Genomic DNA, 14,204 nt, shown 5'->3' on the forward strand with positions numbered 1-14,204 from the left:
TTAGCATGATTTTAAATATTCCTCTAAAATACGCTATAAATCGTTTTGCCCTTGGGAGAGCCAGAACAAAAGACAAGCATAAAACTGCAGGAAAATGCAAAAGTCTCCATCTCACTGTGCAGGCAGATGGAGTTATTTAGTAAATCCTCCACAGTCTTCTCTCAGCTATAAGGAAAAGAGGGGGAAAAAAAGCTGCCCAAAGTTTCAGTCAATATTTACCTCTTGGGTTAATAAATTGTGATCCTGACCTCAACAAAAGTCAATATCTTCTGATTATTGTACTCAGGCACCTTTTTATTTGTACTCACATATTGTATAATGAGTCACCCGTTTCCACTGGCAACTTCACTTTCATTTTGAATGTCTGAACTGAACAATCATTTATACTCCAAAGGCATAAGACAAAATTACTATAAACTAGAGCAGTAAAATGTGGACATAGGTTGCTATTTCCAGTGAATGAGCAAGCTTGGGCAGGGGGCGGGCAGAAGGGATCAAGGATTAAGTACAAAAAATAGCTGGTTTAAATCCTCTTTTAAATACCTCTGAGTGACAAGGAGCAGAGAGAGGAAAGCCCTGAACTGTGATATTAAATACAATTAGGCTGCAAGCATGGCAGAAAAGAAAAGGCAACAATCTGGGCTGAATAGTAAACTAATTTTAAGGGAACATTAGTAAGCTTTCTCCCTGAAATAAGCAAAAGCAACACCAGAAAATAAATGCTGAGGGCAAATAATGTATAAATGCACACACTTTGCAAGCTGAGCCACAAAGACAGACCTGAATGAAAGTCACCACACACTTGCTGCTTCATTAGAGGTGGACTAGACCAGAGCTGGAGGGAGAAAATTCAGGGTGTTCTTCTCATAATTATGTAATGTTTTATATAATACCACAGGTGTGCACTGTGCTTTCCTGAAAGAAATCAAAGTACAGCCTCCCCCAGCAAGATCAAGAATCAGCTAGAATCACATTTTTGCTCTTCAACTTCTCATTGTTTGAACATCCCCCACTGACTATAATAAAAACGTTCTCTGGGCTTACAAGGCTTGTGATACTGGAAAGATTTTCACCCACATAACCCACTAATTCCATCTCTTTTTAAAAAGTAAGTAACTTTGGCAGTTTAAGTTTGTCTGGCTCGACATTATTCTACTATTAATCTCACTCTGGCAAACAGTGGTGAGAGCAGCACATCTCTAGCTCAAACACACTCACTTTTGAAGCATGCAAAATCAGAAAGAGCAAATTATGATCGAATCAATCATGATCTGGCTGCCTTTGAGAACACTAATAAGCCCCATTTAAATCACCCTAGTGTATTTCTTCTAAAAACCACATTATAGATAGGCATGGCACTATTCTGACACCATATTCCCTTGTATTGTAAATAAAAAATAGTTCAGTATGACCACAGAAGGCAGAGGTGTACTTATGGGAAAATGGGTGCAAAAGCACTGTTTTCAAACTGGAAAAGAAGCTGGCATTTTCAGATGGGACATTCTGCCCAATGTTTATTGGTTGAATATGTATTTTTGTATTATCTGGCAATACTGTACTTGAATTGTATATATTCAAAAAGGGGTATCTCTCATTCAGAAGCAGCAGAGTTGGCCAGCTCAAGCTTCAGTAAAAGGATGTCATCACAAGTAGATTTTCCCTTCTACTTCACAAATCCAGCTTCCAATTAGCTTGCTACAAGCACATTTTAAATAGAGACCAGCAGACAAAGTTGTTTAGATAGCTCATACACCAAAAAGCAGGTGATTTTCTAAAATAAAATTACATAACAGAATTTTAAAAAAATCTCCCCACAACAAGAAGCCATAAGCCAGAGCTAGACCATGCTGAAGCTTAATATATTACACATTCATTTTATGTTCACAGATCTGCTCCTACTAAATTCAGATGTTTTTCACCATTAACTTACTTGAGATCCTTTATTTCCATCTAATGAGTTTTATCAGCAACTGCCACCGTTACCACACTGGTGCCAACAAGCAGACATGCTAATTCATGTGCCATTAAACAGCATGCATATCCATAGGGGAAGGCTGGAAACTGTCTTGGGAATGGAAATGGATGAAGTTTCAGTAGGTTTGAATAAATCTGTGTGCACTTTGTAGCTATAGAAGATTTTCATCCATAGCCTTTATAACAGCTCGGAAATGACAACTAATTTAAATGCATCAGCATCTACAGACAGAAATAATGCAATAAGGTGGGCAAAAACAGCCAGATGCTGTGGTTTCTCAAAGTAAGCTTCCAGGGACATGCATGCCTTTGAAAAGAAACTATTCCTTCCTATGCTGTAACAGACAAAGTTGAAGTACATTATCTAGTAGTGAATGAAAAGCCTCTGACAAAGCACAAAAATCCATAAATTTGGTTGATGGTGGTTGGAGCCCAAGGTACTCCAAGCCAAACTTGTTCATATCAACTTTCTCAGGCTAAACTCACACAGAGTAATTTATCTAATTGTGATGGAATGAGCAAAAAATGTGCCAGTCTGCTTGTCCACACTGGGTATGAGTGCAAGCTGAGCTTCTCATTCATGTTTGGGAGGAAGGCCACGGGACCAGCATCCCCAGACATGCACTAATGATGTGCCCTAAGTCAATGATGTAGCTATGAGATATTTAAGGATTACAAAATGTTTTTTCTGTGTTTTCACGGTTTGCTACTTAAAGGACAAGAGTCAAAGGACCCGAAGCAATGGTGGAAAGTTAAGGCCTCAGGTCACATAGTTTTAGTTAGAGAAAGAGTGTTTATCTGCATGCATGTTTTAAATAGGGCAAAACTGAGGATGAGACAATTACCCTTCCCTCCTACACATTTCCAGAACAGAGAGAGGAAATAGCATTCAAGTCAAATAAGTCTGGCTTTTTTTGCAGGTCATTTGGAAATACTGCTCTTGTGGGAGGTACCCTTCTCGAGGTGTCTTTCATCATACTGAGGTCTGACAGAAAAGCAGACAATTTCCATGATGATATGGCCATGAGGTTATAGAGAGACAGCAGGAGAACTTGTCCAAGGAGGGGAAAGATCCTGGCCATCAGCCCCAGTGCAGGAATTGCCAGCTGGGAATGCCACTGCAAGTGGTGCCAGCAGGGTGGGAGCACAGAAGGGAGCTGGATCCAGGGGCAGCAGCAGAGAGCAGCTCAGCAGGAGCAGAGCAGGGCTGGCACCCGGGGCTGGGGTGGATGATTCTCCTCTCTGCCCTCTGCAGAAGGCAGCTCCCCCCTGCCCCAAAGGCACAGCCAGGGCACCAAATGGCTCCAGCACAGGCCTGCCACCATGGGCTTGTTTTAAACTCAGGCAAGCCAGTGCAAAGAGCAGAGAAGATGTTTGATGCATTTATCATAGCCTGTGCTGCTAAAGAGATTCAGTGAGTCTTCTAAATTAGTACAAGTTCCTGAATCCTAGAGAATCATAAGAGGGTCTTGTGAAAGGAAGGAGGCAGATGGTTTCTGCAATGGAAAGCAACAAATTATTTTTGTTAGAGGATTTTTGAGTTACTGAAGGTTCATTCCTACTGGCAGTCAAGATACTAACAGATACAAATGTTCTAAAATTGCAATTCAACAGCTATCAGTCTCTCACTGTAGGATCTATGTGATTTTAATTTTTAAGTTCAATGTCTTCAGATGGATGGATTTCTGTTCTCTTCTGCACTGCCTCCTCTTTATTTTTTCAAGCAATAACCTAAAATATAATGCACTGACCAGAGCATAATAGAATGGACTAAAATATAAGAACCATAAAAATCATACTTGTTTACAATACAAGGCATGGATTAATGTTAGCAAGTGTTTGGAAGCAGTGAAAGAACATTTTCAACCCCCACCTTTATGATCAAGTAAATCCTAGCTTTATGTAGAAAATAATATTCAATAAGGAATACAATCTAAATCTTGAATTTTATAAAAATCACAACACGTATTTTCTGTGCTCCTCTAAAATTCAATAAATAGTTCAATAGATCATCTTTATTCCTTTCGCCTTTCTGGGGAAAAAATTATTCTTAGGCAAAGAGCTTGCAGGCCAAATTTCAATCTGAAAATAACCTTTATAGCTGAGTTATAAAACAATGAGAATAAGGGTTTATGATGTGAAAGTTGATGCAGGCTTTACTGCTTTTTGGCATGATTGAAGCTATATTAAAAATAAATAAATTAAACAAAAACAAAAAAAGGGGAAAAAAACCTTAAAAAACCCCAACCACAAAACAAACCCCCAAAAAACCCACAACCTCCCCCAAGGCATTCTTCCATTCTTCTCCTTTGACTAAATAAAAGAACTGTATGCTATCATGGCCATATAAATCTAAAGTCTTAAACCACTCCACCCTTATTATCTCTTCCAAAAGAAAAATGTTTATAATAATACATATATTGACTTTAGCTTTCTGTTCAATAACAAGATTTACTGCCCCACTCTTCAGTCAATTGTAACCTCTTTGGGTCAACAAATCTCTATACTGATCTCAATAGAAGTCAATACCTGCTTATTACTTACCTCCACATTTAGGCACCTACCACAAATTCATATGGGCATCCCCTTGGCAAGCAGAAATTAATACTTTCTGTTTCATTTTTATACAAAATAGACTTATGTGCTTTTCCCATACTCATTTTTAAAACCATGAGATGATGCTGTGTTTTGGGAAAACAATATTATATATTAATTTCTGGAGCTGAAGAGCTAAAGCTGTTTAGTTTCTCTGATGTTTCTATAAAAATTCACAGACCAACCTTCATGCAGTTCCTATTTTTTCCCACATAAAATGTAAATCATCAATCTGATATTTTGTCCTTACCAAGTGAGAAAGGCAAATAATAGTAAAATTGAAATGCTAGTTGCAAGTAATAATACACAAACAAATGTCTCAGAAGTTCAACAGAGAAATGTACTAATCACTTCCTTGGTTGCATTTGTGTAATGCCAACATAAAAAATGAGCCTGAAAATCATTATCACACCTGCATTTGGGTATGAATTCAGCCAGTACTTTCAGAGTCAACCTTTCTATCATCTAGTTGGTACCTAAAGTGTCAAACATTTGCTATGAAAGGATAATTGAACCAGATTTTGTGTCTTATAAGCAAACAGATCAAATGGGTATCTATTTACCATGCAATCCAAAGGCTTGCATAAGACTCTTATCACAGAGTTGGACAATGAGAAATGCATTTTAATATACTGTCTCATTTGACTCAGTCTTGATAATTTGGTTTACTTATATCAAGCATGAAAATAGACAGGATTTTATTTCAGAATGAAAACTGAGAAAATACTGGTACAGAAGTCTTGACTACATGGGAAGGAAATGTCAGAACTTATGTTCAAAAATGCCTTTAGAAGTGCCTGAAGTACCTGTAAGAATCACCACAGTACTGGTCCTTTCTATACTGGTTGTGTCAAACACAGCAGGCAAGAGATGGAGCAATGACCCTAACCCTGAATACCAGTATTCTGTTCTCTTGTCTTGAAATCTGCATTTCACAACATTGCAAATGGCAATGAGAGTATTTGTACTTCAACCAATGGAAGGATGGCAAGGATGGAAGGATAGAAGTAAAATAATAACTAGGAAAAGTGTGTGTTGAAGATGTAAATATAAAATCAATTTTCAAGTTTTCCTTTCAGCTGAGCCAGTGCAATTCACATAACACCATGAAAGGCTGGCTTAATGTTGCACATTGCCATCACTGTCCTATACCATTTACATTATTGGAGGTAACATGAAGCTGTGCAGTCTGCTATTACTGCTTTCTTGTGTTGGCCCATTAAATCCCAGAGTCTGAAAAACTTCCATAAATTGAAAACTTAGATGCAGTTTATGCACAGAAGATCCCATTCTCTATTTATTGACACCAGGTTTACAAACACCATAGGGATAAAAGTAATGGGATTCATGAGAATCATTCTCAGACTTACCCAGGAACTGTATTTGACTAACAAGGTGAGACAATTCAAAATTAAATAGTTTTTCAGGCTAAACAAAATCAATATTATTTATAGCATATGATAGCGGGCCTAAAAAAACACTTCTGGCTTTTAAAAAATAGATATAGCTATATTGATTTACAAAACATAAGGCATTAGGCTGCTCAGATACATGGAACTGTCATGTAAAAGATCTGGGTCAGGAAACACCAATAAAACTCTCATTCATCTCATTAGCTGAGGAGCACAGGGAAAGGTTAAGCCAGGTTAAAGTGGTCTGTCTAGCATCTGATACTCGTGCAGGATGACAGGCTGCTCTCCACAGGTTTAGTGAAGATCTCTGGCTGTCCAGTGAAGGCTGTGCACCCGGGGTGAGAGCTGCAGAGGGAGGCACTGGGAGCTGCCTGCCCCCATCACACCCACCCCAGCCAGGGCTGACCCTCAGCTGAGCCCAGTGCCAGCATTTACATCCCACAGCTGGAGAACTAGATCTGTAGCATGTTTTGATCCAAACCACACGTGGAGAGAAGGTAAGCCCATCTTCCTCAGCCCCTTCTCTCTGCTGTGGATCTCCATGAGGAGGAGGAGCAGTGCAAGTGTGCTGCTGAGGATCAGCCAGAGTGGGATGCAGCCAGGAGTTACAAAAAATCTTTGTGACCCAGAGCTGCTGCATGGAACCTCTTCATATGGACCAAGAAATAGAACAAAGATCCATCTAATAGGGGGAAAATGCTAAAAGTAAAATGCCATAGCTGCCACAGAATAGAAGAATCCAGGATTTGGGTTCTGTTCTAGCAAACAATAAAGATTATATTTATTGCACCTGACTGTAATATATTTCATTCACAAGAAGTGATATTAGCAAAACCATCTTGAAATTAAAACATCAGTGCTTTCTTATGCAATACTGTTTAAAGTGGGTAGACTTTGTGTAAACTGTAATATGAAGAATTAAGGATGTAATACTGTAACATGAAGGATGACAATAATTAACACAGATGAAGTGCTGGTGGAAACACTGCAGAAATTCAACAAAGATCAAGTTCCAGAGTAAGAGAATATGAAGGAAAGACAGAAAAAAAATGAGGACTGTGTAAATGAATATATAATAAATATAATATACACTAGTAATAATCATGTAGCACCAGCTGGATGGGAAGAGGCAAAGGGCAATAGGAAGATTGGTGTAAAAGCAGAGATATTCTGCCCTGACTGTGGCAAAGACCTTGGAAGATGCTCAGAGGGAAGAAATCTCCATGGAGACTCATGAAAGCTGCTCATTATTATTATTATTACTTTGCAGACATATTTCTACCCCTGCACAAGCCCTGAGGCCCATTCACATTTCTTGAATGTCCTAGAAGACGAAACCTAACTTTGAAATGGGAAGAGCTAAATATGGTGGTTTGCAGTTTTCTGAAGGAGATGGGCTGTATGCAGAGGGGCCTCACAACACTGCAACCACTCCATGTTGTTCCCAGCTCTGTGAACTCATCTCTTCCAAGAACCTACTGACAACTTCAAAGTATCACTTATGTCCCAAACCATCATGTGCCAGGTTTTGATTTCAAAGTATCTTCCCACTGGATTATTGTCCTAATAAAGGACTCTGGATGAGTGTCTGGGCCCAGAGACGAAAAGACAGATGAGGGGAAGGCAAATACTGAATTGATTTGGTTTACTCCATGCTAACATATGCACCTAATTTTCTGAAACAGAGTTCAGTTGGTCAGGGTATAAACCATTGTCACTATTGGCAAAACCTGCGTTCCCTCATTCACTGACTTCTATAGCTGCAGAATTTATTGGACTGATTACAGCCAGCATTTGAGTTGATGATATTTTAATTGAACACGTTCAGTTGTATTGAAGACTTTTTATTATTTGCCTTTCAGATGACAAGAGATGACGAGGCTGATGGAGTTACCAATGCAGCCAATTTTTAAGTGGGGTTTTGACTGTGAGGGTTATCATTATGGGAACCTCTAAAGTTCCTATTCCTACGTATTGCACTAGCAGAAAATAAAAAGTGCTATTGTGTTATGCATTCTGTTCAAGTTTCTCTCTTGGAAATAGTTATGATTGTCATCCTTGGCCAGGCTTAAATTGACATTTTTATCACAACATTCCTGGCACAGTACTGCAAGTTACTTGCTTGTGAGTAGTTATCAGCTGGCAAAAATTTGGAAGGCGGTTGGCTGATTAAAATTATATGCCAAGAGCTATACAAGACAACAAATAATAAAAAGCAGCCAAAGAAGCAAGGATTCTTTAAAAAAAATTAGAAAACCTTTACAGAGAAAATGATACATGCAAAAGTCATAAATTGCACCTCTTCATTTGATATTTGATAATCAAAAAGCTAATAATTAAAACCAGGAGGGTTAGGCCAGTTAAGTTTTACAGCTGAGCGCACTCCCTGAGCATGCCCAAATCAACACTTATGAGATTAATTTAAAAGCTCTTCAAATTCTGATTCTCCAAGGTTTATGCTGTCTGTGCATTGTTTGCATAATGCAGTTTTGTACTAGCAAAGCACTATAGAGGGATTATTTTCATATTCAGCATGTTAAAGATACAGCACAATTCACAGATATCGTACTGTGCTTCTGTCTGAGATAGCAGGTACAGCATCTTGCCTTCTGATTATCTACCAAGCAAATGTAGAAACATAGATGTTTTCAGAGAGAGTGTATCCTTAGTGAAATTAATTCCCCAATGGTTTTATTAAAGTCTGCAAATTGCATTATTTTCCCATCATATTTGAAATATTGCACTTCCTTAATGCTTGCTCTAACCCATGGCATGCCATCTTCCCTGGGGTGTCTAGACATGGTGTCTTAGATTTATGTGTATGATCTCAGTGTGTTACAACATCACTCCTGACTAATGCATTATTACAATACTTACATATATTCCCAAGTGTCACTGTTTTGATTAAAAAATCACCAATCTGCATATGCACACCATCTGTGCTTCAGAGAAGCAAAACATGCAGAATAACATTTGCCTTACTCAAAAGGAAATTCAGATACTACTAAAAAACAAATGGGAACCTTTTTTTATGGTTTGTTTTGTAAAATAACAAAGAAAATGAATACTGTTTCTGTAAAACAACAGTCCATGCCTCTGACACTTTAAAACATAAGCCTTTTCTTCTCTGCACAGCAAGGAGATTTACCTCTAGTAACAACATGCAAACGATTTGCCCTTTTAGAGATAGCAAATAACATGGGAAGGAAATGTACTGCTGCAATGAATTTTAAAAATCTCAGCTCAGAACAGGGGAGTTTTCAGCAGAAGGAAATGTAGTCAGCAGCAAGTCCTTTCTCAGCTGAAAGCTGCAAGAGTGGTTGTAAAAGATGAATGAGGCCCTTGCTTACTGGGGTGAAATGCTTTTAAAGGACAAGAATCTGCTTATCTTTGATTGATTGCTCAGTCTGATACTTTCCTTTATAAAGTTTATTGACTACAAGCCCATAAATCAAAGAAAAACAAATCACAGGTTCAATTTGGGGGGCATTGACATCCTGCCATCTTGCAGCAATAGCTTAGAAGTCACAGGGCAGGGAGAAGGGATATGGGGGACTCATGGAGACAAAAGTATCTACTGCAGATAAACTATCATTTAAAAATTTGAAAATAATTATTCATTTGTGCCTTATCACATGTTTAAGTCAAAGGAAAAATGCAGACAACCAAGCTATCTATGTTATTATTTTGGAGTCTTGAAAGGCAGAATTTACAATTAACAGACATAATTCTCACTGTGCTGCCACGTGTCTCTGGTTCTGGGAGATTACAGTCACATACCCACACAGCCCTCACCCCCTGCAAGAATGCCACATTTACAATTTAAACTATCAAAGCAAGAATCAGACTCCTTTCAGGGGGGTTGAGGGCTTGGGAAACTCAAAATCTGTGTATTGCAACACCCCATACAGTTGCACGTGAAGAAGGAACTAGCCATAGATCTTTCTCATATGGGGCATACAGCAGAATATGACAGCATGATAATACAGATTAATTTGTGCCATTGACCTTGATGCACTAGTCTATTGTGTATTCTTTTAGAGTCAGCACTCGGGTCACTAGAACATCTGGTGTTTAACAAAAAAATCCCATTCTGGAGTGCTAAATGTGTTGAAACAAATGGTACTGTACTATCATTATGCAGTGCAACCTCTCTGCTAGGGGTCTAATTTCAAGGCTACCCTGACTGAACTACATTATTATTAGGGGTTTTGTAATTCACATCTTGCCACAGTACACAAAATACCTAATTATCAAAAGTAGCCTTTTAAAAGCTGGGTTGTGTTCCATGTTACTGGGGCTGACTGTCACTTTCTTTCCATTTTATCTTTGGAGACATCTGGAAGGGCTAAGCCTGCACAGTGCTGAGCATCCTGGCCTTGACCCAGCAGAACACTTCAGCATGCACATGGATGTTTATACACAGCCCCTGTATTTCAGCAAGACTTGCTCTTAGGTTATGCATGTGCTCGAGTGCCTTGCTGAAGGCATGGACGAGGAACACCACATTGTTTGGAAGTTGCACAGTGCTCAGTATTGTGTCTACCCCATCTTACACCCCACTAGGTTCAGCTTGTGCTTGAATCCCTCCTAGTGCTCATCTCTGGGAAAAGCTGATGCAGCCTTTTACAAGGAGGCTGAAGATCTGAGAGATGATTGGTAGCAAAGAGTGGCAGATCTGCTTTACAGGAATATTTACATGGTGTTTAACATGAAAAAAAGAGCAAAGGGTGATGACTCTGCCCAGCCTCAGCATCCCTCTGACACCACTGCCGTCCCCATGCCCCTCAACCACCACTCTGCTAGCTCTGCTTCCTGCAGAGATTCTCCACGTAAACAAACATAAAGGTTATTTTTGTAGGATCCTTGGCAATTCCACAAAGCTTCCATGGGAAGGATTAAGCGTTTGCAGGGGTCTGATGACCTTTACCTGACCTGAAGCAGATTGCAGTGTCAATTAGCATTTCAGTTTCCCTGTTAGTAAGGATAGACACAACCCAAGCTGGGCTCTCCGACTGCGCTGTGTGCTGTGAGTCACGCTGGGCTGGTTCTCCCCTGCTTCACAAATCTGCAAATTTATGTCCCAGCAAAACAAGTATAAAATGCTACTACTCTGCTTTTTCACCTAATTTTCCCTTGCTCTGCCAGCACAGGCAGAAAGGAAACATACTAGTAGGCAAGTACTATGCATTTGACAATACCAACATTCTTTTAATAAGGTGAAAAAAATCCTCACTATCAAAAGCATGGAGAATTGCTATAGGCATTTATGAACTAAAGCATGTGAGTCTCAAAGCCTGACAAAGGACCAGTACCTTCAGCTATGGAGAAAAAGGGAGAAGCAAAGGCAAGCATGCAGGAGTATTTACAAAGAGCAAGGGATGCACATGCTGAGCCAAGCAAAGACAGGGCAAAAGGAAGAGGCTCAAGGTCGTTCAGCACAGGAAAGCAGCAGCCCAGAAAATGCCTTTGACTCACAGCAGGGCTGGAGAAGGAGGAGAAGGTGTCTGTTGTGCTGTGGCTTGAGCCAAGGTGAAGTAATTTCCAGTTGTTTCAAATGAGATTTCTGCCATGAGGTCTCAGCTGATCTCCATGACAAGTTTATATGTGGTTACTGAAATAAAGAAAAAGCAAAAAAAAATTCAAACATGATACCACTCAATGAAAAGACAGCATTAAGCAATCAGTTGCCAAAGACCTAATCTCATTAACTTCTTCTAGGATTTCAGCCATCAGTCTGTAGCTGGCAGCTACGGGAGAACTGAGCACAATGAAACATCTTTTAAACATTATTTTTTCAGGCCATCTTCCTGATCTTTTATACTTGTTTGTTCTGCAGTTTCTTAGAAGTTACAACTGCTGAAGGAAGTAGAGAAAATCCAGGGAAAAAAAAAAAATAACCTGCTCTCCTATGCAGCTTCACGCCGCTGGGTCAGTGATTAACAAAGACAAGGTCCTGCTGCAGGGAAGCCAAATGGAGTTCATTATGGACATGAAAGTTAGCAGGGCCAAAAAGGTGAGACCATAGGAAAGAGGATGAAATAGGAGCCTAACAAGTGTGGATTTTACTCCCTCGGTGCAATAAGGACAGCTTTTAACTACCAACTACTCTAAAAGAAAATCTATCTAGACAATAGTTTAAGATAGGTATTGTCCTATATATTACAATAATATTGCTTTGCATATACTCAGAAAAATTAAAATATATTGCTTAAAAAATTTAGTGTTGTTCTCCAATGAGAAATCTTTGATTTGCAGATTGAAAATCTGGGTTTGTCCTTTTTTTTCCCGGAAAAATTCAGAAAATAGAAGCATTTAAGTGGAACAGAATGATTCAACCTGGATGGGGACATCTACCTCAAACCCTCACAAATCTATGAGTTTGTCAGCCACGCTCATTGTTTGAAGGCTTTGGAAATGTCAGTGCTTCCTGGAGGTGCTTCCTGGCAGCAGCAAACTGGAGAGGGAAACTGCAGCCAGGTTGCTCCTGTGACACTGACAGAGCCTGGAACTGCAGCCAGCAGACACTGGGTATGAGCACATTTTCTTGGCCCTGAAGAGTGCAAGCAATAGCCTGTGTCTCACTCACAGGTAACTTCTCACCACACACTGCAGTGCTGGGTACCTGGGCAGCACTAAAAGGATCAGCTCTCACAGGATGTTATATTTTTTCCCCAGAACTGGCAGTGAGTAATCACTCTTTCAGTACTTCTGCTTCAGGACATCTCCACTTTGATTTTACACTGGCTCTAACCCCATCATCATCAGAGAACTTGAAATTTTCTGCTACACCTGCCAATGTCCTGTGTGACCAGAGAGTCCATATGGCTTTACCACAACCCTCCACAGAGATGTCTGAGGTGGTGGCAGTCAAGTGGGGACATGAGGCACTGGCTACTATAAAATTACTTAGAAGTGGGGCTCACCTGCAAGACGCATATGTGATAGTAAGGCTATAAAATCAAGTACATCTCAAAATAAGTTATCTGATTAACCTCAAAAAACTAGGCCAAAAGGAGTTATGAAATGTAACAAATTAAAATCTCAATGAACCTTCAGTTCACAATAGATCAAAGGTCCTTGAACAGGAGTGTGTAGGCAAATACCTTGAACAGAACATGCATCCAGTAACTTCAACTTGTAGCTAAAAGTTTCAGGGAAACCAGAGGATGAAATGTGATTGGAGGTTCTTGGTTCCAGAATTGTCTGACACCTAGAAAATGGCACAGAAAAAAGAAAAGTGGATAAACAGCTGATGAATAGTAATACATTTCTTAGTCCCTCCAAGTAACCATGTCAAGGATCTCTGCAGAGATTAGCTGTGCCAATAAATTCACCTGTATACAAACATCATCTTCATTTCTTTGTCCTTAATGTTTTAGTGTGATATAAATTATTCTTTTGAATTATTAATCACAATTCCACTTTTGCAGGGAGGAGAATTCAGGCCTTTTATAAGATATTTAGATGATCTGTTGTCTAAGCAACCCTTAGAATAGGCAGGAAAAATCAGATGTAAGAGTAAATTAATGTGGCATTAACTTGCTTCCAACAGCTTGTTAATGGAAACAAATTCAATAAGCATCACATCCAAGAAGGGAGAAACTGTCCCCATTTGTACTGTTGTGCAAAGCAAACCTCAAAATAAAGCAAGAGGATGGACACAAAGAGCTACTTATTAAAAGCCTCCCTAAACAACTGCAGTCTCAGCAGAGAAGACAGGGATGAAATAATGCACATGTGAGTAAACTATGCAAGAATAAAGAGGAGCCAATGGAAAAAAAATGTGAGCTTCTAGTAATCATTAAGAATTTTGATTAAAATTCCTAGGGCTTTAGAGCCATATTGGAGCTGGTACACTAGTGCTCTGTGATTTAAAATTCTGAAGTATTTGGGTGAAAATCTGTCTTGTAATAGAAAAATAAAACAAAAAAACAAAACCAAAAAAAAACCCTAAACAAAAAACAAAACAAAACATAACAATCTAAATAAACCCAAATAACACTGAAACAATATCAAAATAACTACCTTATTGGCACATGGTGATAATCATTTTAAGAATACTGCTAAACCATGTAAGATCTTGCAAATATCATACTTTTAACTTTGCTCCCCACTGTTACATGCTCTCAGACTTGAAGAGAAAATGAAGAACCTTATTTTGCTCAGATAATAACAGTTATAAAAATAGATTAACTGTCAGTATCATGAATTAATATCACA

The sequence above is a fragment of the Oenanthe melanoleuca genome, chromosome 8 (assembly GCF_029582105.1).
Source record: "Oenanthe melanoleuca isolate GR-GAL-2019-014 chromosome 8, OMel1.0, whole genome shotgun sequence".
Taxonomy (NCBI): domain Eukaryota; kingdom Metazoa; phylum Chordata; class Aves; order Passeriformes; family Muscicapidae; genus Oenanthe; species Oenanthe melanoleuca.